Source organism: Gorilla gorilla, chromosome 21 (genome assembly GCF_029281585.2).
Source record: "Gorilla gorilla gorilla isolate KB3781 chromosome 21, NHGRI_mGorGor1-v2.1_pri, whole genome shotgun sequence".
Classification (NCBI taxonomy): Eukaryota; Metazoa; Chordata; class Mammalia; order Primates; family Hominidae; genus Gorilla; species Gorilla gorilla.
In genome coordinates, this window is record NC_073245.2 from 45,474,962 (window position 1) to 45,493,805 (window position 18,844).

Genomic DNA, 18,844 nt, shown 5'->3' on the forward strand with positions numbered 1-18,844 from the left:
TGAAACAAAAAGGGGAAAGATTTGTTTCCCCATCCTCTACCCTCTTCTCATACTTTGTGGCTGGAGGTGTTTCTGTCTATTAATCGGGGTGCTGGCTGGCAGTCCAGGTATTACAACCCAGGCTGTGTGTCCCTATCCTGAGACTACCTCTGTGGACACCCATTGCCCTTCCTGCTTGACCCAGAACTTTCAGCCTCAATTGCCCAGTCCAGGAAGGGAGATCATGTACTGCACAAATTTAACAGGTCTGATAATGTTGACCACCTGAGTAGAAGGATCAGATGTCCCTGGAGCCACTAATGGGACCCTAACATCCTGGAACTCTTTGGTCTCATCCACTACCTCTGTGGAGTCCCATAAAAGAGAGGTGCCCAGGGGAAGCATCACCACCAGATTAGAGTTAGGGGGCCCCATCTGGGATATTATGACAGCCTGAACCACAAACTACCCCAGAGATGTGCACTCCATAGGGAAAAAGAAAAAAAGAATGGTTGAGAACACGGAGATTGGAATTTCACAGGCACAGCCTAATCAAGCACTGTCCAGTCCATGTCCGCCTCAAGCCCCACCAAGCTCAGTGTTTCCCAGCATGTGCTGCAGTATTTACTGTGCATCCTGCCCTAAGCAGGCAAGGGTACCAGCCCATTAGCAGACCACCTTAATGTCCTTTCTTCAGTTGCTACTTGAGTCAGCCGCTCCATCATTCATTGGCTCCATTGGCCTGCAGGTGATATGAGTGCAAACTCATATTCCATGAGTTTGAGCTCATCGTTGTGTTGCTTGGGCAGTAAAATATATTCTTTGGTCAGAGCGAAGTCCCACAGGGTATCCAAAAACATGACATAGTTCTTTTTAAGAGCATCTGTGGTAGTTTCAGAGTTCACATGTTGGTCTAGAATGGTAATACCACAGCCTGAGTAGGTGTCAATGGCAGTGAGGACATGAGTGCCCATGGCAGGAGGCCAGAGGCCTGTTGTGGTCAATCTGCCATACCAGGGCAGTTTCTAGCCCTCAGTTAATGTATCCCAATTCCTCTCTTTGAACAATTTGTGCCCCTTAGCAAGAATCACAAGGTTGTACTGTGTCCCTAGTCTCGGCATCTTCTAGGATGCTCGTTCTTGCATCTGAGGCGGATGTCTTAGTCCATTTTGTGGTGCTATAAGGAAATACCTGAGGCTGGATACTTTCTAAAGAAAAGAGGTTTATCTGGCTCACAGTTCTGCAGGCTGTACAAGAAGCACGCTGCCAGCATCTGCTCAGCTTCTGGAGAGGTCTTTTGTGTGGTGACACAACTTGGCAGAGAAGGCCATAGAGGAAGCAGGCACATGTTGAGAAGGGCCAAACTCAAGGGGTGTCCTGACTTTATAACAACCCTCTCCTGTGGGTGCTAATACATCCTCCCAGAGCCAATCCAGTCTTGTGATAGCAAGAACTCCATCACTACCAGGAGAATGACACTAAGTCATCAGTGACAGATCCACCCCCATGACCCAAACACCTCCCACTGGGCCCCACCTCCCAACACTATCACTTCTGGCGATCAAACAAACGATATCCAAACCATAGCGGTGGACTTTCAGTTGTCGATTGTTGCTGGCTGTGGGGCACAAGCTTAACTGGCACAAGACTTCTGTCCACATTCCATTTTAAAAGGTCCTTTGCTATGATCATCCACAGGAGTGACAAACGTTTGTCCCCTTCCAGGCAGCAAGCTGCTGTCATAGTTTTTGTTCCCACACAGGGGATTCTGTGATGGTTCAGTCACTCAGTTACCATTCTCCTGACCAGATGGCTAGGCTGTTGGCAATGGCCCTTGAGTCAGTGAAAATGTAACAAGATATGGTGGTAGGAATGGCCCCCACAGCTGTCATCACTGCACATAATTCAGCTCATTAGGCAGAATGTCCAATTCCAATCCCAGCCAAAAGATGGCAGTCTGCTGGCTGAGGGGCAGCTGCAGCCCAGTGGACCCCGTTTGCCTTTAGTTTTGCAGAGCCATCAGTAAACCAGGTCATATAGTCAGTAGACACATCTTTGAATCTTGGGTCCCAGGTAGCCACAGGAGGGTTCAGAGCATCTCCCTGTGGGTTGCTTGGTGCTTCTGGGAAGCTGGCTACTTGTTCATGGAGTCTACTGGTCCTAGTTGACTTGGATGTGCCATTTCCATTTAATGATTGAGCTCTGTTGAGCTTGTCCGGTTTTATTGGTGGGATTTGTAAGCACCCCAGTACAGGTTACAGCATCACAGGTGGCACTCCTGCCATAAAATGCTCAGTCTCCTCTAGTGCCCAATAGCAAGCAAGGAGTTGCCCTTCGAAAGGGGTGTATCTGGTGGCCACCACAGGCAAGTCATGTGTCCAATAGCCAAGAGGCTGGTGCACCCCAGTGGCAGTTTCCTGTTGCCACATATTCCAATCAGCATGCTTGGCGGTCATGGACGCATGGAGTCTCATTGAGCTAGCAGGCTCCAAACGTCCCAAAGGCAGTACCTGAGCCATAACTTGTTGAACTACTTCCAAGTCCTGCTGCTGCAAGGGGCCCCATTCAAAACTGGTGGTTTTGTGGGTCACCTTGACAAAGAAGGCCAAAAGAGCACCTAGACAGGGCATATGCTGTCTCCTGTATACAAATAGGCCTATCAGCTAATGGGCCTCCTGTTTATTAGTGGATGTCACTAGGGCCAACAATTGTACTGGGGATACTTTTTTAGTTTCCTATACAAGTGACCCGTGGGACATGCACTTATTGTGCTGAGTCCTGGACTTTATCTGGATTTATAGTCCAGCCAACACCAGGTATTGTATCAATGGCCTGTTTTTCAGTAGGCCCTACTATCAGGATGTCATTTATGCAATGGATGACTAAATCTTCTATGAGGACTTGGGCTTGTTGAGGGTCAAGCCCCACCCACTGGTGGCATATGGCAGGGGAATTGAGGTATCCCTGAGGAAGAATAGTGAAAGTATTATGCAGGCAGTTCCTTGTGAATGCAAATTGGTCACAAGGGGATTGAGTAAAAGCACTAACCAAGTTAATAACAGCACGCTAATCTCCAGTAAGGGTTCCCACTGCCTCAGTGACAGTGATGACATCTGACACCTCATGGGCCCAGGGCAAACCCCAACATTCAGCCTGCATTCCGTCTACCATCAGCCACCATACCCTGGAGGCTTTTCAATCAGCCAGACTGAGCTGTTACATTGACAGGGTAGTTTGTAACATTCTTACAGGAGCGCATCCCAAATTCACAGAGTAATATCCTCTTCTTCACTTGGTATGCAGTACTGTATTTGTGGAATAACCTACTGAGGCTTGGAGAATTTAAGTGGCAGGTAGAGTGGACACACCTCACTGTTATGGCTCAAATTCTCAGCTGTGAGGGGGAATACCCCCTCAGGCAGTGGTGATGTTCTGTGCTACAAGCAGCCAAAATATCAATGCCCGTAATGCACTCGACACAAGGAACCATGGTCACCAGCACTCAAAATGGCTCAAAGAGCCTCACTCGCAAGCACATAAGTACCACAAGCAGGTAAGCACCATGGATCACCATGTTAACCCCCAAACCATCCAATGACATCAGTTTAATTTTTCCCCTAAGGAAATCCAGAAATATTGTCATATGGGAATGAGCATCCACGAGCCCCAGAAAAGTCTGAATCTCTTTCTTTTCCCATTTATCTTGACAGGGGTATAAGATCATTGGTCTCCAGTGGGAAGCCAGGGGCCTTGGCCCCATTCCTAACTGTGCCATTCAACCTGAGACATTTGAGTGTGCAATATCCCTTTATCAAACAAACACACCATCCGGGCTGTATAAGACTTTCTGGCTTTTGTCCACATTTTCCCTTTTATTGTCTGATATCCTCTTCAGAGAATGACCTCATTTCAATAGTCTAGTTTTCAGCAATGCCTTCTGTTGTTCAGCACTTTTTGGAAACAGGCCTTACTTGAGGCCTGCAAGCAACCTGGACCAGGCAGGATTCCCTGCACAGGGACCCCATTCCCCCCAGACATCATCTGTGGCCCCTGGGACACCATGGGAGTTGACATTATGTTCCATTTATCCCTGGGCAGCGAGCACCTCAGTCAGTCTATGACCCCTCAGAGGAGCTGGTACCACCCTTGGGCAATGGGGCTGACAAGCCCTTGCCTTTCCACCATGTGATGGTCTATTTCCTTGGCAACCCTGCACACTATGTCAAACTGTTAAGCTGAACATCCTGCACCAGTGACCAGTCCCAGGGGAGAGGAACACCATGCACAGGTTACCAACCCTAGGAGAGGGCTCCAAACACTTCTGTCCATTTTATCTTGGTATGGGAGTCACCAAGGAAAATATAACACTTTACTTATGTAGAGAAGAGACAAAGCAAAATCAGCTTCAATCATATGCATTTGTCCCCCATGCCAGCAGATCCCCCCAATAGCCAGTGCAAGGCAATTGGCTATGGACACCCCTCTCATGCAACGGATGGACTCTGACCCCTCTCCTGTGGAGTTAGAAATACCAAAAGCTGGGGGCATATCTGAGGGCCATTGACATATACACTTAAGCAGAACAAAGGGGCACACATTGAATCTAAAACAGGGAAATATATTCCCATGCAGGGCCTGGAACAGGCCACGTGAGCCCTTTATCTCTTGGTAAGGAAGTGTTCCAAGCCCAAGACCTGTTCTTATATGACTGAGTGGGAGTCGAAAGGCTGCATGCATGAGACTGGTTTTCCCAACACAATCATTAGCTGACCAGTAAGCTAACTAAGCAGACACAGCAGTAGCCACACATGACAAAGAATACAGACTTTACAGAATTTGTTCAGAAAAATCAATAAACAAACAACTACAAGAACAAGTAACAACCAAAAACTCTGGAGCGGAGGGAGAATCCAATTTCTGAAACTGCCATGTTATATTATTTAAAATACCAGTGTTCAACAACAATAAAAAAATGAGATACGCAAAGAAAGAAGGAAGTATGACTTCCCAAGTATGACAGCCATAGAAGCTATCTCTGAAGAATCTCAGACATTGAACTTACTAGAAAAAGACTTTAAATCAGCAAATTTAAAATGTGTTCAAAGAACATATGTCTAAGAAACCATGGCTTAGAACTAAATGAAAATATCAGAATGATGTCTCACAAATAAAGAATATCAGTAAAATTACAGAAATTGTTTTAAAGAACCAAATAAAATACTGAGGTTTAGAAGCATAATAACAAATAACAAATTCACTAGAGGGGCTAACCAGCAGATTTTAGCAGGCTGAATAAACAGAAAACTTTTTTTTTTTTTTTTTTTGAGATGGAGTCTCGCTCTGTCGCCCAGGCTGGAGTGCAGTGGTGCGATCTTGGCTCACTGCAAGCTCTGCCTCCCGGGTTCATGCCGTTCTCCTGCCTCAGCCTACCAAGTAGCTGGGACTACAGGCGCCCGCCATCAAGCCCGGCTAGTTTTGTTTTATTTTTTTTTTTAGTAGAGAGGGGGTTTCACCATGTTAGCCAGGATGGTCTCGATCTCCTGACCTCGTGATCTGCCCGCCTCGGCCTCCCAGAGTGCTGGGATTACAGGCGTGAGCCACTGCGCCCGGCCCAGAAAACTTGTTTTAATTTTTTATTTTAATTTTTGTAGGTACATGGTAGGACTATATATCTACATGTAGTATATATAGTATATACATATATATATACTACACACACACGCATATATATATTTATATGTATATACATGGTACATGAAATCAATTTTGGTTTTTGGTTTTTTGTTTTTTTTATATGGAGTCTCTCTCTGTCACCCAGGTTGGAGTGCAGTGGCACAGTCTCAGTTCACTGCAACCTCCACATCCCAGGTTCAAGCAATTCTCCTGCTTCAGCCTCCCTAGTAGCTAGGACTATAGGTATGCGCCACCACACCTGGCTAATTTTTTGCATTTTTAGTAGAGACAAGGTTTCACCATGTTGGCCAGGCTGGTCTCAAACAGCTGACCTCAGGTGATCCGCCCACCTCAGCCTCCCAAAGTAATGGGATTACAGGCATGAGCCACCAAGCCCAGCCATGGAATGTTTTAATACAGGCACACAATGCTTAATAACCACATCATATAAAATGGGGTATCCATCCCCTCAAGGATTTATCCTTTGTGTTACAAACAATCTAATTATACTCGTTTAGTTATTTTTAAATGTATAATTAAATTATTATTGACTATCATCAACCTGTTATGCTATCAAATGCTGGGTCTTATTCATTCTTTCGAATTATTTTTTGGTCCTCATTAACCATCCCCACCTGCCCCCATCCTTGCATTACCCTTCCTAGCCTCTGGTAACCATCCTGCTGCTCTCTATGTCCATGAATTTGTTTTGATTTTTAGATCCCACAAATCAGTGAGAATACACAATGTTTGTCTTTCTGTTCCTGGCTTACTTCACTTAGCTTAATGACCTTTAGTTTCATCCATGCTTTTGCAAATGACAGGATCTCATCCTTTTTGTGGATGAATAGTACTCCATTGTGAATAAGTACCATTGTGAATAATATCCATTCATCTGTTGATGGAAACTTAGGTTGCTTCTAAATTTTGGCTATTATGAACAGTGCTGTGACAAATTTGAGAGTGCAGGTGTCTCTCCAACATACTGAGAATCAGAAAACTTGAAGGTTAATCAATTGGGGTTATCTAGTCTGAGGAATTGGGGTTATCTAGTCTGAGGAACAGAAATTAAAAAATAGAATGAAGAAAATAAAAACAGAGTGTCAAAAGGCTGTGGCCACCATAAGCATGCTAACATACATATCATAGGAATTCCAGAACAAGAGGAGATAGAGATGGGGATAGAGGGAGAACATTTGAAAAAAAAATACCGGGCCAGGTATGGTGGTTCACACCTGTAATCCCAGAACTTTGGGAGGCCGTGTGGGTGGATCATGTGAGGTCAGGCATTCAAGACCAGCCTGGCCAACATGGTGAAACCTTGCCTCTACTAAAAAAATAGCCAGGCATGGTGGTGCATACCTGTAGTCCCAGCTACTAGGGAGGTTGAGGCATGAGAATAACTTGAACCCAGGAGGCAGAGGATGCAGTGAGCCAAGATCACATCACTGTATTCCAGCCTGAGTGACAGAGCGAGACTCTGTCTCCAAACAAAAAGAAAGAAATAAAGAAAAAGTAGCTGAAATTTCCACAAATTTTATGAAAAACATTAATCTACACATCCAAGAAGTTCAACAAAATCCAAGTAGGATAAATTCAAAGAGATCTACATTTAGACACATAGTAATCAAATTGTCAAGAGACAAAGACAGAAAGAATCTTAAAAGCAGCAAGAAAGAAGTGACTCGCCAAGTACATTAAACCCTCAATAAGATTAACAGTTGATTTCTTATCAGAAACAACGGTGGTAAGAAGGCAGTTGAATAACGTTCAAAGTTCTGAAAGAAAAAAAAAGACTGTCAACAAAGAATTCTCCATCCAGAAAAACTAATATTCAAAAATGAAGGAAAAATTAAGAGATTCCTACATCAACAAAAACTGAGAGAATCTGACACTAGTAAACATGGCTTAAAGGAAGTCCTTCAGGCTGAAATGAAAGTGTACTAGTCAACAATTTAAATCTAAAGGAGGAAGTAAAGAACATCAGTACCAATAACTACATAGTTAAATATAAAAGACAATATAAATGTATTTTTTGTTTGTAACTCTTTTTGTTCACCTGACTAAAAGACAACTATATAAAGCAATACTTAGATGTGTCAATGAGCATACAAATGTATAAATATGTAATTTGCATGGCAATACTAGCATAAAGAAAAGGGGTGACAGAGGTATACAGGAACAAAATTCCTATATACTATTGAAATTAAATTCACATTAATTGAAATAGACTGTTCTACGTTAATTATAATTCCTAGGGCAACTATTAGGAAAATAACTAAAAATATATAGTGAAAGAAATGACAAGAGAATTAAATGGGACACTAGAAAATATCTATTTAGATAACAAGAAGTAATAATTGAGGCATAGAACTACATATAAGACATAAAACATATAAAAAACAAATAGCAAAATGCTATGAGTAAATCCTATTCTTTTCTATCAGTAATTTAATTAAATGTAAATGGATTAAACTTGCCAATTGAAACCAGAGATTGGCAGAATGGATTTTAAAAACATAATCCAGTTATATTCTTTCTACAAGGACACATTTTAGTGTCAAAGATAAAAACAGATTGAAAGTAAAAGAATGAAAAAAAAGGTATGCCATGCAGTGACCAAAGAAGGCTGGAGCGGCTATACTAACATCAGATAAAATAGACTTTATGACGAACACAGTTACGTGATACAAAGAACATTTATAACGATAAAGGGGTCAATCCCTCAAGAAGATATAACAAGTATAAACATGTATGCAACTAACAAGATAGCCCCAAAATACGTGAAACCAAAATTGTCAAAATTGAAGGAAAAAATTAAAAATTCAACAAAAATAGCAAGAAACTTAAACACACAATTTTCAATAATAGAATAACTAGACAGAGGGTCAACAGGAAATGGAAGATTTGAACAGCACTACAAAACCACTTAGAGCTAACAGACATCTATAGAACATTTTTTCCAACAATAGCAGAATGTACATTCTTGCCAAGCACACATGGAGCGTTCTTCTATCAGAATAGAACATATGTTAGGTCATAAAACAGTTTCAATACCTCTAAAAAGACGGCAATCATACAAAGTGTGTTATCTGACCACAATGGAATGAAATTAGAAATTAATAACAGAAGGAAATTTGGTAAATTTACAAATATATGGAGATTAAAAACACTGCTGGCTGAGCCAGCTTTAAAGATGGGCTGGATACAATATGTGACTATCAGTTTCAGACTTCTGTAATAGAAAGCATCCTAGCTGGATTGCTAAGCATGAGATGAAGTTCTTGGTCAGGTGCAGTGGCTCATGCCTATAATTCCAACACTTTGGAAGGCCAAGGCAGGGGTTACCTGCAAAGGAAGAAAAACCAGGTTGGCCCCAGGTTTTTTTCCTACAGGATATTAGAAGACAAGAGTTCTCAATGGAGATGGGAAGAAGGCTGAGAGTAAAGGATTCAGATCAGTAGTGTTTTCATATTGCTTATGAAAGTAATAAACAAGAATAAGCTATCAAGTTAAGTGTTCAAGGAATCAAAAATGATCCTACACATCTGTCCATTTTTAAAAAGCAAGCAACTGGGAAATGAGTCTAACTTAACTTGTGATAGGAAGAGACACAGAATAAAAATGACCAATGATGGTTTTGGGAACCAGTTAAAACCTAACATATTTTAAAACTCCCTAAATTTGGGACACTACTACATGCCTAATTGGATGACCCAAAAAAAGAAAAAGAAACCTGACAATTCTGAGTGATGGTGAAAACACAGAGCCAGTGAAACTCTCATACATTCCTGGTGGGAATGAAAAACAGTATGGCCCCTCTGGAAGACGGTATGGTAGTTTCTTAAAATGTTAAGCCGATAAGAAGCAGACACACCAATATCTCCCCTTGGAGGCCATGGAAAGTGAGTCATGGACTCAGGTCATGTGGCAGCAGCTCCACTATCACCTCGCCCAGCTTCCCGAGGGTCAGCCTAGGGCCCAGCTCCACAGAAGATCACAGACCCTGCATGGCACTGCAGCCACCACAGGCCTCTGCCCAGCAACCATGGATCCCACAGCCACAGCAAAAACCAAAGAATACCCCAGCATTCCACATGGAACCCAGCTATTAACTGGAAGCCTGGACTGGTCTCTTTTACGGTCAGTTAGAAAAGAAAATTTAGGCCAGGCGCAGTGGCTCATGCCTGTAATCCCAGCATTTTGGGAGGCCAAGGCGGGTGGATCACCTGAGGTCAGGAGTTTGAGACCAGCCTGGCCAACGTGGTGAAATCACGTCTTTACTAAAAATACAAAAATTAGCCAGGCGTGGTGGTGGGCACCTGTAATCCCAGCTACTCGGGAGGCTGAGGCAGGAGAATCGCTTGAACTCAGGAAGCGGAATTCCTCAGTTGCAGTGAGCTGAAATCACACCATTGCACTCCAGCCTGGGTGACAACAGTGAAACTTTGTCTCAAAAAAAAAAAAAAAAAAAAAAAGGAAAGGAAAGGAAAGAAGAAAATTTATAAATAAAATACGTTTTGTCCATTACTGCTAATGATCATTCTTCTTTTCCTTTCTCACTGTTTTTGTAACTATATAAAATTAAAATGTAGTAAAATGTGCACATGTTAAATGCATGGCTTTATAGAGTTTTAAACTTTATATTCCTTATAGTATACCACAGCCTTATCAATATATAGATCATGTCTGTTAACACATAAAATATTTCCTTGTGGCCAGGTGCTGTGGCGCATGCTTGCAATCCCAGCGCTTTGGGAGGCCGAGGTGGGCAGGTCACTTGAGGTCAGGAGTTCAAGACCAGCCTGGCCAACATGGCAAAACCCCATCACTGCTAAAAATACAAAAATTAGCCAAGCATGGTGGCTAACACCTGTAGTCCCAGCTACTCGGGAGGCTGAGGCACAAGAATCACTTGAACCTGGGAGGCAGACGCTGCAGTGAGCTGAGATTGCACCACTGCACTCCAGCCTGGGTGACACAGTGAGACTCTGTCACAAAGAAAAAAAAAACAAACTCCTTGTAACGTTTTAACCAATACCCACTCACTCTACCATATGCAGCCCCTGTTTTGATTTCTAGTAACATACATTATTTTAGCCATTTCTTCAACTTCATAAAAATTAATCACAATGTATACTTGGAAAAAAATGTTAAACATACACTTAACATATGACCCAGCAACCCTACTTCTAGATTTTTAGGCTAGAGGAATGAAATATGCTCACACCAAAACCTGTTCCTTCATGTTTGGGGATTTTTTTTTTGGCGGCGGGGGGCGGGGGGCGCGTTTGGTTTTGTGTGTGTGTGTGTGTGTGTGTCAGAGTCTCATTCTGTTGCCCAGGCTAGAGTGCAGTGGCATGATCTTGGCTCACTGCAACCTCCGCCTCCCAGGTTCAAGTGATTCTCATGCCTCAGCCTCCCGAGTAGCTGGAATTACAGATGCACGTGACCATAGCCAGCTAATTCTTCTGTATTTTTAGTAGAGACAGGGTTTCACTATGTTGGCCAGGCTGGTCTTAAACTCCTGACCTCAAGTGATCTACCCACCCTTGGCCTCCTAAAGTGCTGGGATTACAAGCGTGAGCCAACGCGCCTGGCCGTGTTCCTTAATGTTTATAGCAAATTTGTTCATAATATCCCAAAACTGGAAACAACCCAAATGCCTTTCATTAGGTGAATAAACAAACTTCAGTACATCTATACCACAGAATACTACTGGGCAATGAAGAGGAATAGATATTGGTTTACACAACAACTTGAATGAAGTTAGGAAGAGGATCCGAATTCTCATTGTCTGCCTGAGGGATGATTTGATATGTATCAAAGGTCAAGACATGCCATTATAAAGCAGGAAAAAGATATGAATTTTTATTTGTTTAAAGCTCAAGTTTGTGATGCAGATAAATTCTGAAATATATAAGAGGAATAAAAACCCAGGAAACTCACTTATAGATCATTCATACTTTAAATTATGACTTCCTTCCCTATGTCCCTGCCACTATTGTTTTCAGAACCCTCAGAGAGCTTTCTCATTCACTGTGTCAAGGGTTTTTGTTTCATTCAGTAGGAAATACAGAGTGGAATGGCTTACTCCATCCATTTCCACTCTCCCGTTTGTAAAACCAGCTGGATTACGGCAGATGAGGGTGGACCTCCAGAAATTTAACACAGTGCGTTGACTGTTGTAGTATCTTTACTGGAACAGCCCAATGCAGCCTTAGGTACTTACTATGGAGCTTTTAATCTGGAAAATGTGTTCTTTTCAATACTCAAGGTAACAAGCTCAGAAGCAAATTGCACTCACTTGGGATAAATAACGGTACACACTCAGTCTTGCCCCTGCTCTCTCTTGTTCTTAAAACAAGTTATCCATGGCTGGGCACAGTGGCTCTCACCTGTAATCCCAGCACTTTGGGAGGCTGAGGTGGGTTGATCGCTTTGAGCTCAGGAGTTTGAGACCAGCCTGGGCAACATAATGAAACCTCGTCTCTACTAAAAATACAAAAATTAGCTGGGCGTGGTCCTAGCTACTCAGGAAGCTGAGGCATGAGAATTGCTTGAATCCAGGAGGCGGAGTTTGCAGTGAGACAAGATCGCACCACTGCACTCCAGCCTAGGTGACAGAGTGAGACCCTGTCTCAAAAAAAAAAGCTATCCATTTGTAAATTGCTGATTTCTTTAGGGCATTGTCTCCATAAACTTTTCATAAAGCCTCAATGATTTCACCATTCACCCATCCAAGTTTCACCATAAATTTGATGTGTATTCTTGCTTCAATTTTAGCAGGATTCACGTGGCTTTGATAGGGTTTTTTTTTTTTAAGTGATGTCTTATCCTTCTTAGTGCCTCAAACTAGATCCCGTTCAACATGTTATAACAAATTAGTTCAAGTTTATTTTGGTGCAAAAAGAATTTGGAAATGCAGGCATAGTTTCTTCATAATATGCATTTTCCATAAGCTTTTCGGAGACCTTCATAGGATAAGAGATCTATCGTAGAGATTTGATCTTACAGAACCATGGGAGTGGGTTAAATAGTCCTTGTTAGGCTGTTGTTTTGCATCTGGTGCTGGAGCTTCAACCCAGCAGGGCGGGTAGAGAGGAAGAGGAGATGGATGTGAAGTGAGGAAGAACAAAGAAAAACTGAAACCTGCTTTAGGGTCTCTGCACCTCCAAGTCCACAGATGCAGGGGCACAAGGAAGGTTTCCTGTTCCTTCAGTGAACACATTTGAGAGTCTGGGCGTTTGGTAAGGCCGTGGAACAGAAGCCAGAGACTGGGTGCTAGTCCAGACACTGCCCCCACTGTGTGTGACCCTGAATGCAAAGTAGCCAAGACCAGTCACAATCCCACAGCCCTCTTTTTTTTTTTTTTCTTGAAACGGAGTCTTGCTCTGTTGCCCAGGCTAGAGTGCAGCAGCGCAATCTCGGCTCACTGCAAGCTCTACCTCCCGGGTTCACGCCATTCTCCTGCCTCAGCCTCCTGAGTAGCTGGGACTACAGGCACCCGCCACCACACCCGGCTAATTTTTTGTATTTTTAGCAGAGACGGGATTTCACCGTGTTAGCCAGGATGGTCTCGATCTCCTGACCTCATGATCTGCCCGCCTTGGCTTTCCAAAGTTCTGATTCCCACAGCCCTCTTGAGTATGAACAGCAGTGCAACCGCAGAACTCACTGCATGACATCCTCCTCTTTGGGGCTCAGTCTTCCAAGGTAAGAAATGGGAAGCTTTTAGCTGTTGAGTCTTTGCTTCAGATGAAACTCTGTCCCCAGGAAGATCACCACTTGACGTATGCTAAAGCTAAACGTAGCTCCCTCAGTTTCTCCCTTGTATTAGTTATCTATCACTAATATATAACAAAGTATCCCAAAACTTCGTGGCTTAAAATAACATGTATTATCTCACAGGTATTACCCTCATGTTTCTGTGGGTCAGGAATATAGAAACTGCTTAGCTGGGTGGCTCTGGCTCTTGCGAGGCTGGAGTCAGGATGTTTGCCACGATCATCCAAAGGCTTGACTAGAGCCCCAGAGAATACAAGAGGGTTCATATACATGGCTGTGGCTGGAGAATTCTCAGTTCCTGGCCACCAGAATATCTGCACTGGGCTGCTTGAGTGTCCTCACAACATGGCAGCCGGCTTCCCCAAAACACATGATCCAAGAGAGCAAGAGAGAGAAAGAAGGAAGCTGCAGTACCTCTTTTTGACCTCACCTCAGAAGTCACACACCATCACTTTGGGCCATAACCTATTCACTAGAAGTGAGTAAATCCACCCCACATGCAAGGAAAGGAGAATGAGGCTCTCCCTCTTAAGAGGGAGCATCAAAGGATTGTGGATATATTATAAACAACTATACTCCCCTCCATTCTGGATGTTACCCTGGGCATTTCCTTCAATGGCCAAAGTCCCAGGAGCAGGCTTTCTTAAATAAATGAGTCTTTCCTCCTTAGGTAAATTCTTCAATCTCTCTTGAAAGTGCAAATGGCTGTAGTCCGGTGTTTTTGTTTTCTATTCTTGTTTCGATTATTCATTTAATGGTAATTTTTCCTTCCTGCTTCATTCAGACCAGATAAAAACAGAAATACTCTAGTGGAAGTGGGGGTGAGGGGCACAGTTTCAACATCTCTGCCATCTGTCATGTCTCCTCCAGTGTTGGCAGGCATGAGATGACTTTAGATGGTTCCCAGATACAGCATGAAACAACCTTGAGTCACTAAGGGGAAATGTTTCTGTTCCTTTTGTAATTCTTCTTTCCTTATTCTGATTGCAACAAGGAAAGGGTGTCATTTGGGAGCTAGCCTATCTTGAATGCTCTGGGTGATGCTGCCGCAATCTCTTCTTTATGAAAGAGGAAGGAAAAGAGGGAGAGAGAGAGAGTGAGAGAGCTGGACTCCAGTTCTTCTTCTCACCACATTATCCAGGAAAACTTAATAACGTTTTTCTCTTCCATTTGCATCTACTTAGCAGTTACCCTGTATTTCAGGAAGTTGATGGTGACACTTAAAATATGTAAAATTTCCTGTTATATTATAATAGATTTCTTTAAAAATAGGAAGACACCCAAAAGGAAAATATTAAGTAAATAAAAGTAATGGTTGCCTGTGTATGGCACAAGTCGCAGAGGTGATATGTGAATGACTGGAATTCGGGGAGCTTAGGGACCATGCCTCCAATGCCTGACCAGCCTGGCTACTGGATTTCCTGAAGCCAAGCTCTCCAGGCCCCTAACCTTGCACCAGCGCTCACACTGTATGTCCTGTGGCCACTAGAGGAAGCTGTTGCACATATATGTACTTCCCAGCTACTACCCTGGGGATGAACACTAACATCTATGTAGCAGTAACTCCTTTAAGGATTGCATCTAATCTTCCCAGAGATGGGGTCTCTAAGGCCCAAAGTCACAGAGCTTGTGAGCAGCTGATCCAGAATCCAAATCCCAGCAGTCAGACTCTGGAGCTCAGGCTATTTGTCATAGGTTGAAAACTCATGAGCTCCAGCCAAATCCGACGCATTGTTATATTTTAGATTTTGCTTTGAATGCTTGATTGTTCTCCAGTTGGATGCTAAATACAAATGCACTCATCATATACCCCAACTAGCATACCAAGTTGTCTTACATTATTAACTGTTTAGCTCCTAAAGCAGATTTTCAGATTTACCAGTAAAAATACAGGACACCCAGTGAAATTTACATTTCAAATCAACGACAAATAATTTCTAGTGTAAGTATATCCCAAATATTTCATGGGACATACTTACACTAAAAAAAATTTCATCATATATCTGAAATTTAAATATAACTGGGCTTTCTATATTTTACCTGTCAACCTTACTGATATGGTTTGGCTGTGTCCCTACCCAAATCTCATCTCTGTAGTTCCCATAATCCCCACAGATCATGGGAGGCACCAGGTGGAGATAATTGAATCATGGGGGCAGTTTCCCCCATCCTGTTCTTGTGATAGCAAGTTAGTTCTCATGAGATCTGATGGCTTTCTAAGGGGCTTCCCCCTTCACTGGGCACTCATTCTCTCTCCTGCCGCCTTGTGAAGAGGTGCCTTCTGCCATGATTGTAAGTTTCCTGAGGCCTCCCCAGCTGTGCAGAACCATGAGTCAATTAAACCTCTTTCTTTATAAATTACCCAGTCTTGGGTATTTCTTCATAGCAATGTGAGAACTTACGCTTACTCTAAAAGCATCTTTGCATTTGAAACTCCTGCTGTGTCCCTCATTCCCCCACAGAGGTGAATATTTATAGAGAATCTACTATGTGCTGGTTTTGAGTGGGACGCAGAGAAACAAAAGGCTCTGCAGCAGGCTGCAAACAGCCCTGATGCTTCAGCTATGTGGTGGTCAGGCAGAACCCGCCCCCCCTCCATGGTACTGAAACTCTCTGGGATCTATAAAGATGCCATGTGGACTTTCTGGCAAGCCCCAGTGAGGGCGTCACAGACTGCTAGATTTCTGGAGCAAAGCCATGCTGCCTTCAGCAGGGAACTGTATACCATGAGTAAAACAGCTTCTGACATGCTACAGGGCCCTGGTCAGGAAGGGGCGCCTGATCACAGGGCATCAGTAACCATGAGGCCAGAACTGCCCATCAGGAACTGGTCACTGTCATCCACCAAGTCATCAGGTCAGCAGGACCAACAGCAATCCTTCATCAGGCAGAAGTGGTGTCTGATCTAGTGGGGGCTTAAAAAGGTCCAGGGGGCATAAGTAAGCTACCCAGACCTTCGCATCACCTACTAGTGTTGCACCCAGCTTCTCCCTGGGTGCACACCCATGGCCCCATAGATGTTCCCGAGGATCAGCTGATGGAGAAGGAAAAATTCTAAGCTTGATTCATGAGTAGGTCAGCTCAGTATGTTAGAGGAAGCCAAAAATCGACGATGTTTCACACCCTCAGGAGTGACCCTGAAAGACAGCAACCTGAGGAAATCCCCCCAGGAGTAAAGCTCCAGGCTGTGCACTTGCTCGTCCACTTTGACAAAAAAACAACTGGAGGTAAGATTTATAGGCCAGGTGTGGTGACTCATACCTATAATCCCAGCACTTTGGGAGGCCAAGGTGGGAGATCACTTGAGCCCAGGGATTTGAGACCAACCTGGGCAACATGACAAAACCCTCTCTCTACAAAATATAAAAAATGAGCCAGGCGAGGTGGTGTATGCCTGTAGTCCCAGCTACTTGGGAGGCTGAGGTGGGAGAATCACTTGAGCCTGGGAAGTGGAAGCTGTAGTGGGTCATGATTATGCACTAGACTTCAGCCTGGGTGACAGAGAGATGCTGTCTCAAAAAAAAAATTTACAGACACTTGGGCTGGGGAAAATGGTTTAATTGTTTAGTCAGGGACCTGGAAGAAACAAGATTGGAAGACTGGGGACACCAAGGCTGATCTAGTAACTGCCAGTAGTGAGTGTGTGACCTGTCAACCACAGACAAACACTGACCTCCTGCTATGGTACCATCCATTCAAGAGCTCAACCAGCCAGTTTGTGGCAAGTTGATTACAACAGACCCCTTCAGTCCTGGAAAAGGCATTGATTCACCCTGACTAGGACTGGCGTATATTTTCAGAATGGGTTTGCCTTTCCTACCTGCTAAGCCTAAACAGCCATCACTAAACAAAGGCTGGCAGAATGTCTGATTCACTGACACCAGGTACCACACATCATCACCTTGGACCATAGGAGCTATTTCAGCAAAGGCATTGTGAAGTGGGCACGTGGTTGTGAGATCCACTGATTTTACTACGTATCACACCATCCAGAAGCTGCCAGCCTGGTAGAATGATGGGAAGGCTCTTGAAGAGGCACAATCTTGTGGGCGATACACTGCAAGGATGCAGTATGGTACTGTCTACTGCTGTGTAACAAATTATCCCAAACTCAGGACTCTAAAATAATAAACATGTGTTATGTAATGGTTTTTTTGAATCTGGAATTTGGGAGCTGCTGGACTGGGCATTCTGGCTCTGAGTCTGTTATGAGGTTGCAGTTGAGTTGTTGGCTGGCGCTGCAGTTTCATCTGAAGGCTCGACTGAGTGAACATGCTTTCAAGTTTACTCAAGTGGTTGTTGGTCTTCCTCAGTTCCTCACCGGCCATTGATCAGAGGCCTCTTTCCTCACCACGTGAGCCTCTCCACAGGTGGCGTTGTCCTAATATGGCGACTGGCTTTCCCTAGAGTATGCGATCCAAGAGCTCAACATGGAACCCACAGTCTTATAACCTAATCTCAGAAATGACATAGCACAACTTCTGCCATATTCTATTGGTCACACAGACCACCCTAGTACAGGGTGAGAGGGGACAACACAAGGGTGTGGATACCAGGAAGTGGGGAATTGGAGGCCAACTTGCAGGCTGGCTGCCATGGGCATCATCCCTTAGGATGTGATACACACCTTAAACCCTGGGATATTTTATGATGCTGGGTGCTCACTACATAGAATGCATTGGTCTAGAAATCAAGTACAAGTATCTCCCATTCATCATCACTTCCAGTGACACACATGGAGACTTTGAACTTTCCATTCCCAAAACTTTAGTCTCTGTGAGTCTAGAGTCTCTGGTTCCCAGAGTGGGAAGGATCCTTTCTCTAGGGAACTCAATGAGGATCTCGCTAAACTTCAAGCTACCATTGTCATTGGGTTGCTTTGGACTTTTCATGCCAGTAGACCAGCAGATGAAGAAAGGAGTTTTCATGAGTGCAGGGGTAATAAACCCTGAGGATGCAGGTGGCTGGGGAAAAGCAGGAATGTGTTTGAAACTCAGGTCATCCATGGGGTGACTCCCATAGTCCCATGCCAAGCTTTGACTCTAAAGAGACAAGGATAATAACCACAGCTTGATAAAGGCTTGATGACCAGGGTGCTCAGATCCTTCAGACATGAGGTCCCGATCACCCCACCAAGACAAGCCACCTGGACAACAGGATTGCTGAGGATGAGGACAATTTGGAACACATAGTAGAGGAGGGAGACTGTGAGTATCTGCTGCAGCCTCATCATCAATTGCAGCATCAGAGACTCTTGTTGGTCTCACAAGTTTCCCGTGAATTATGACTGGATTAGTCCACATAGGCTGCCATAACAAAATACAAGAGACTGGGTGGCTTGGACAACAGAAATTTATTTTCTCATGGTTTTGGAGACTGAAAGTCCAAGATCAAGGTGCCAGCA